The sequence below is a fragment of the Lagopus leucura genome, unplaced genomic scaffold, assembly GCF_019238085.1.
Source record: "Lagopus leucura isolate 7727_CA_CO unplaced genomic scaffold, USGS_WTPT01 Super-Scaffold_100047, whole genome shotgun sequence".
NCBI lineage: Eukaryota > Metazoa > Chordata > Aves > Galliformes > Phasianidae > Lagopus > Lagopus leucura.
The window spans coordinates 1,600,198-1,607,999 of NW_024962293.1; the positions used below are offsets into that span (position 1 = coordinate 1,600,198).

Sequence of the window (7,802 nt, forward strand, 5' to 3'; positions counted from 1 at the left end):
TGGTCTATACATATTCTTAAGAGTGTATGTACATAATCTTAAATTGTAAGAAGTCAGTTATAAAACCATTCCTACTTCTGAAAAAACCTTAAGAAAGGGCCATAAGCATGTTTCATTTTACTAAGAGATGCTTTCATCCTGTTGGAGCTCTTTTCTGTGAAATATTTATGTTACTTTTCAGTTAATAGGATAGATAACATCCATCTTCCCCACTTCCACACTCCAACTGGAATATGAGCCACGCTAACCCATCTATCTGCATAGTGCAAACAACAGCGTCTGTTTGATTTGTTTCGTTTTTAAAACTCATTCCATCTCTCAATTTTAGCTCATCCGTGAAAGAAAGCCACGAGGAAAAATACCACAGTCAGACAGATGAGGAAAATTCCACTCTGCACGTTTACACAGATGTCATTTTTCATCAGCTAATTGGAGACAGTTATGCCTCAGTGTTAAGCTGTGTTTCCAAAAGGTATGACAAACTGTGTTGTGTACCAATTAGCAAGTCTTACACCCGTACTAACATAATGGAAACGAAAGACAGATCCAGATAGAAATGATGCATTTTATTCTGGGGAAGTCACCATAAAAATGCCTTTTCCACCCTCTGAAGCAGTAACTTAGCCCCAGAAATAGCCATAATGAGGCCTCGCAGGGACCACTTTCTCCATAGCTCTTATTATCGCGTGTCGCTGGGCTCTGGCCATCCCGCGCTCATCGCGCTGTGTGAGGCCTAGTTAGGCTGCACAGGAGATGGAGCACAGAGCATCCATCGCAGGGACTTTTTGCCAGGCACTTCATCACTAATGAAATCAGGATTTATAAGAGCAGCGGTCTCTGTCTATCTTAAATCTTGGCTAAACAAATTGGGAAGGCAAAACATAGCTGCCGACGGGCTGAGAAAGCCCTGCTGAGGATGAGAGTGATAAACAGTCCAGTTTGGAGCAGGCAGTAATTTATAAAATGAGCTGAGGAGAAAGTAAGATGTTTCTGTACAAAGAGAGCCATCAGTTTCCCCTTCCGAAAATAACTACTTTATGTGTGGGTTTTTTAGTTTCAGCTTAAAGAGCTGATAAAACACAGAATTGGAGGCAATGGAACAAATCTCAGCAGGGCAGCCGAGTGGGTGGCAGATGACACGAGGTTACATCAGCACATGGGAAACTGCAGATTCTTGCAAGTGCTGTCCCTGGGGAAGGAATAGGGAAAGAGAGGGGCGTGCCTGCATTAACAAATATCTTCAATGAGCATTGAAAGGAGAATGTTGTATCTCTCTTTTTTTTGGGGGGGGGGAGGGGTGGGGGGGGATGGAAATGACCTTACTTCTAGGTACCAAGCACAAAAAACAGTTTAAGCAGCTTTAAGTCACTCTTAGTTTTCCTATCAGGCACCACATTCTAACTGATAACTATTTAGAGACAGTGCTTGACCCGGTAAGTGTTATAGGTTACTCACAGAGCAGATCTGGAGGTCCTTTACTCAGGGCATCCCTCCAGCAACCTGCAGAAAGAAATTCACAGAAATAAAACCAAGAAGAGAGAGAGATCACCACAGGCTTGCTGAAAGCCAATGGGACATTTTTACTCGGTCTGGCCCTATTTTATTTTCTTGATTCTTGCAGGCCATGTCCTCAGCCACACTGTTGAGATTCTAAGGCAAGCAGACCTAGCTCTACCAAGTAATGCACAAAATGCTTTCATATTTTCTGCTTTTCAGAGTAGAACAGCATATGGATGTAACACGTTGCTGAATGCAGAGCAGCGTGGGCCCCTGGGAAGCACGAGGTGTCCCTTTTGGGTCCACAGGGCCAGGTCTGTATCATGGGCACAGTCCAGGCACAGCCACAAGCACTGCACAGCTGCTGAGCCAAACCTTGCTTCTGTGTTGGAGTGCAAGATGGCTGCAGAGCCTTTCCCAGCAGAAGTACTGCAGAGAAGCCATCGGAATAGATGATCACAAAGCGAGGGGAGGTGGGAGAGAAAGAGAGAGTGATTTTATGACGTGCACCAAAAGCATCACCTGCTGGCTTGAGGCTGCACGCTTGTGCATTTGTTGGGAGACACTGGGGACAAATCTCCAGAGGAAACCTGGTGTTCCGTGTCTTTGATGCCAGCATCAAAACATATACTTGTTCCTATCCTGCTTGTTTGCAGAACACTGCCATGACTCCAGAGCTAATATTTCATTCCTTCCATTTTTTACCTGGCATCTGGTGTGTGGGATAGAAACCAGTGCCAGAATAAATAAAACTTCAAATTAAAAGTAACGAGCTGCATGTGTGCAACTTTTTTTTTTTTTTTTCCAGTTAATTGTCCCTAATTTATGCAGCTGCAGTACCTGGCAGATTCCTATGATTAAAGGCTACCACATTCAGTGTGTCATGGAATTCATTTGATATCAGTATGAATCAGCTATAAAGCATGTCTATAATTTCTTCCTGAATAGTATGAATGCATTTCTCCTTAAATTGTTCAACGAAGAATAAAATACACTTGATCAGAAAATTCCCCTTGTAGAGCTTTAACGTGAATGAAAAAATAATCATACTAGAATATATTAAATCTAAGTATAATTATTGTACCAACAGAATTTGTTTATAGAACCATTGCTTTGCCCAATATGAAAGGCCAGATCCTTGAAACTAGTAGAAAATCCAAGAAATAAAACTCAGTTACAACAAAGTTAATATAAAAACATAAGAAAAAAAAAATATAGAAACCAGAAAAACAACTAAAGAACAATCCCTGCACCATTTTTCAGTGATTCCTCGTTCACCAACATAAGCCCACGATTCAAAAAATTACTTTAGACAGGTACCTAAGTTAAAGAGCATGCTGAAACTCCTTTCTTGCTTGGAGATGGTATTTGTTGAACGTACAGAATTAACAAACCCCACACCATACTGGGCAAAGCCAAGACAAGCAGAGCGAAAGGATTCCCTCCAAGAGAGCTTCTATTTGTACTCTGGTTTCTTAAACACAGGTGAGATACATGACCTTCTAACCCCTTCACTCCATTAGCTCTCAGTGTATTACAATCATTTGACAGGCACCAATCAGTACAATTAATTAGCTATATCCGTGAGCAGCCTTGAAGGCATTTTGTCCCACAGATTTCAGTGGGAGGTTGGTGAATGAGAGATTTCCTTCCCTCTATCACTACAGTTAAAAGGTTTCCATCGTTTTCATAGCCCAGAGAATAGAACTGTGGAGCTCACACCCATAGGAAAAACTTCCCAAACTGGGCTGCTCCAAGAACTGCACCTTTCCTTTAGGGCTTGAGGCAAATGGGGAGGTAATACCTACGTCCCTTTCTGCCTGCTGGTAGAAGGCAAGCATTTCCCAGTTACAGCATGAAACCAAGTGCTCATATAGGTTTGATAGGGAAGCAGCTTCTGTATAATCGATGTGCTGTTAGGAGCCTGAGGGCAAAATGTTGTTCTTAAAACTATACTGAAGATCTTGACATGGGTAGTCGGCTCTGCTGGTATGTGCAGAAGGCTACTGACAGCATGGCAGTGCGTAGAAGAGTTGTGATTGAGGGTGTATGGGGGATGATAAAACTGTTCATGATCACATACATAGTGAAACACTTTAACTGATAGTATAAAAATGAATAAAATATGCACTAGTGTGGGATAAAATATCTGCTGTTATCTCATTCAAGCTTATTTTCCATTAAATCTGCCTGCTTGCTGGTTGCAAATAAATAAAAAGTCCAAAAACAAAGCTCATAATAACCTTATTTCTCCATTGATTATTGATTAGTATTTTTGTACTTACATAAAAATGCCATATTTCAAATTCACCATTTACAAAGTCCTTTTCTTCCTCATTCTCCCCCTGCAAGATCATCTTTGTTCATAACTTAATGCAGAATCAGTATCTAAAAGGGTGGAAGCCTTCTGTCACTTGCTGTACAGGACACACAAGCATGTATATGTATAGCATGTATTTGCTATTCATGCACATTAGGAAACAAACACAGAGTACCAAGGGAGGAACACTTGATAAGAAAAGCATCTGAAGTTGCATACACACACACACAAAAGCCAAGTTCCAGTGTTACTCTACATCTCTTTTGCTCAGAGGCAGCCATTTTCTAAACTAATTGGAAAAAGGATCTTAATTGCATGGTTTGGAGAGTGGAACACAGCCTGACCCTTCCATGAGTCTCACTGTTTAAAATTCATGGCCCGATAATCTGCTTTTAACTGGCACTCTACTTATGAAAAGGCCGTGCTGAAATATTTTCTGACAATGAAATATGATGCAATTAACCTCTTGCCATACCTACCCCTCAAAGAAGGCAGACAGCATGTTGCAGGCTGGCAGTATTCAGCAGCTGGGTGAAATAAGGCCTTGTTGGAGCTCACAGCAATTATTCATTGCAGGGTCAAGGCTGGTTCTGGGAGATGCTGAATTCTGCATTTTCTGTTCACCTGCATGGGAATGGATGGTGTTCACTGTCTCAAGACACAGCTGATATTTGTAATTATTTATGCCATAATTCTCTGGGCCTGGTCAGGGAGTGATACATTTTGTAATTCTGCATCTCACAGAATGGGAAAACTGCATGAAAGATTGAGTCTGAGATCATTCTCTTGAGAAGGCTCAAGTACACATGAAATTTATTTGCATGCAAAATATGGATCTGCTGCAGTTTGCTTTTGTCAACACTGAACTTGTATCAAGAGCTACTGGCCAAGGAAGCGGAGGAGAAAGAAATTTGCTCCCTACAGGAGCAGCAGCTGCCCTGACTCAGGACCAAGGATGTGGCCCTCGTGTGCTGGCTTTCTGGTTTAAGGAAGGGTATGTGACAGCCAGGACATCATACAGGCGCCAGGGAGAGCCCTAGGGTGGGTGGATCCTCAGCTGGTTGCAGGGAGCAGCTCCTGGCCATTCCTGGCTCTCAGCAGGCTTGCATACATCTGCCTATTCCTCTTTTCTTCTACCTTTAATCAAAGTCGCATCATTTGGGATAAACCAGTGCATGCCACAGGACTGGATGAGGATCAGCAGCCCTTGGCTGAGCAGTGAGAAATACAACAGGTCCAGAGTACAAATCCCTTTCTTGCAGGGAAAATCTCTAAAATTCTTTCCCTACAAAGACTTTTTTCCCCTTTCTTTTGCCATGGAGTGGCTAGAAGTGCCAGCGGATCCATAGATTTTTGTTTTATCACAGCTGCATCCACGTAACTTGCTGTCCAGCGTGACCTCGTGTCTGCCATCAGTCACCACCGCAAGCACAGCAGACATGTTAAGCATGTTCTGAAAGGACCCTGCCTTGAGAAGGGAAGAACTAAGTGGAATGGAATAGAATGCATTCATAACCATCTATTTTAAATATGGAGTAAGGCTTGGAATGAGGATTATTTACAGTGCAATGCTGAAAATCGATAACAAAGGAACATGCCAGGGCAATAACTACTAAAACAAAGCATTTTAATTTAAATGAAGAGATACTCAGAAATACGGAATGCACTTTAAAAAACACCCTTGAAGGTAACTCTGCACTGAAGCATTTTGTTGGAGGAGCTGGGCTGACTCAACATTAAAAAAGATATAAATAGCAATAATAAATATTTACAAAACGCAGGCTTAGTGCAATCAAAATCACTCACTTGTTTGAATACAGCAAAAATCATCTTGACAGGAAAGTGTATTTTCAGGGGGATGTTTCATTTTGTCATCTGACAGAAGCGTTTTGACTTCTCATTTCAAAATTATAGGTGTTTTTCTGTGAATTCATAAATTTTTCAGGAGTAACAGAACAGCAAATGTTTTGTGCTGATATAACTTATGTCATTACCCTGGAATAACATTTTTGTTATTATTTTGCCAGAAGTATGGGAAAAAATATCCTACAGTTCAGTCAGAAGATAGTTCTTCCCTTCTCTCCTTGCCACACCACGTATCCAAAAATGTGACATGTTATACGAGGGCTGTTCCAAAAGCAAGTTGGTGTGCACTGTCTGTTGGCATAACGAAGGGGAGATCCTTCTGGATTGCCCAGAACCCAGATAAATCACCACCTCTGACCGCTACGTTGTGATGCTGACTAAGCAGGAGGCTCAAACTTCCAGAGTTGGGCCAGAGGAGGCAACCTTTCTTTTGCAACATGGTAATGCCAGGCAGCATGCCTGAATACCATGGAGCACACTGCCCATCTTGACTGGACTGCCCTACAGCACCCCCTGTATAGCCCAAATTTAGCACCATCTGACTTCCACCTGTTCAGGCCAGTGAAAGATGGACAGTGTGGGCAATATTTCCCCAGCAATGATGCTATTATAGCAGCTGTGAAACAGTGGGTCACCTCCACAGGTGCAGATGTTGATGAACATAGCATGCAAGCTCTTGTCCATCACTGTCAAAAATACACAACTAATGGTGATGACTGTGCTGAAAAATTAAATTTTACAGCTGAGAATTTGCTCTATCAAATAGTGTAAGAGTGCTCTTTGTAGCTGTTGTAGTTTCCAAGGAAATAAACAGGAGGCATTACTTTCAGAATGACCTGATAATGACCTTTCTGAACCAAACAATTTAATCTTTTTATTATTATTATTTATGACTGGTACTAGAGGGAAGTTAAAGACACAGGACTTGCCAGTCCTCTCTGGGCTTTAAATTTAGGTCAGAATACGTGTGCAGCCTCTGGGGACTGCCAAACAATCTGCTTGAGACCTCCTGTGCTCATTAGAGCTGTAGTTCTGCAGGAGGACACCGAGTGTAACAAAAACTCCTGATTCAGTATTAATGAGAGTTGTCTAGGTAAAACCTCGTTTATCAGCTGGAAATGTTGCTGTGCTTGGTGGTTAAGTGAGATGTTTTTCATGCCTCCACCTTCTACATTTTGTGTTTAAAATTAGGAGATAACACAGCTCACCTCTAATATTCTGCAGTGCCAAGTACTCCAAACTACTTATGCGCTAGTTATGACCTGAGGTAATTAGAACTCCACAAAAATTATTAACAATTTTCAGGACCAAGCCATGGTATAACTGAAATAATTAACACTGCATTAACTAAAATACTAATTACCCAAGAAAACTGCAATGGGATTTTTTTACCTCCATCAGGTAGAATCCCCATGGAAGTGGCAAGTTCACAGCTCTGGGACAAATGGTTTCTCAAAGCCTTTGACACTGAGCTGCAGCTCCCCAGGGGGCGACTACCAGCCCCCATAGGGATGGCTTCACTTCAGTTGCTGAGCCAGAGCTAGAAGTCTACTTTGCAGTTATTTGGTAACACTGCAGTCTTTACTATTCCAAAACCAAATCCCCTCCATGAAAGCGTGAAGTAAAAGTTTAGCTCCAGGCTTCAGCAGCCTATGAAATCTTGATTGTTTCTTCTCCTGTTTCTTTCAAACTGTTCTGCACATCTGCAGCACATAATCAAACTGACTCCTCATGATGCAGTTCTCCTGCAGAACAGCCCCTGTGCTGAGCAGACATACTGGGATTTCAAAAAACACAGCAAACAGTGAACAAAACACTGTGCTCTCAGAGACTCTCAGATATATTGCAGTTTCTATTAGCTTCAAGGTTCATGTGAATTATAGAGGGATTATATCCAAGAGTCTTAAAATCCTGAATTCTAATGAAGGCCAACCATACTTCATGGGAAAATTAAGACATCAAAAGTTGCCTTTTCCAAAGCAGATTTGTAAATATTTTTGATGGTTCCATTAAAAATTGCATAAAACAGTACATAGAAGGAGCAAGGAAATATTTACAAAAGCAAATAATGCACAGTATTTATTTGAGCATTAATCCATGTCATACAGAGCCCTTTCTA

At 41.5% G+C, this 7,802-nt stretch overlaps 1 long non-coding RNA gene across 1 annotated transcript; it reads right to left on the minus strand.

Annotated features, from left to right (window-relative positions):
* Positions 1–551: 551 nt before the first annotated feature.
* LOC122187458 lies at positions 552–2,911 on the minus strand. Its single transcript, XR_006181321.1, has 3 exons — positions 2,818–2,911; positions 1,456–1,500; positions 552–1,189 (listed from the first exon to the last, which is right to left on the minus strand). It is a non-coding gene; the product is annotated as an uncharacterized LOC122187458 (long non-coding RNA).
* Positions 2,912–7,802: the final 4,891 nt, after the last annotated feature.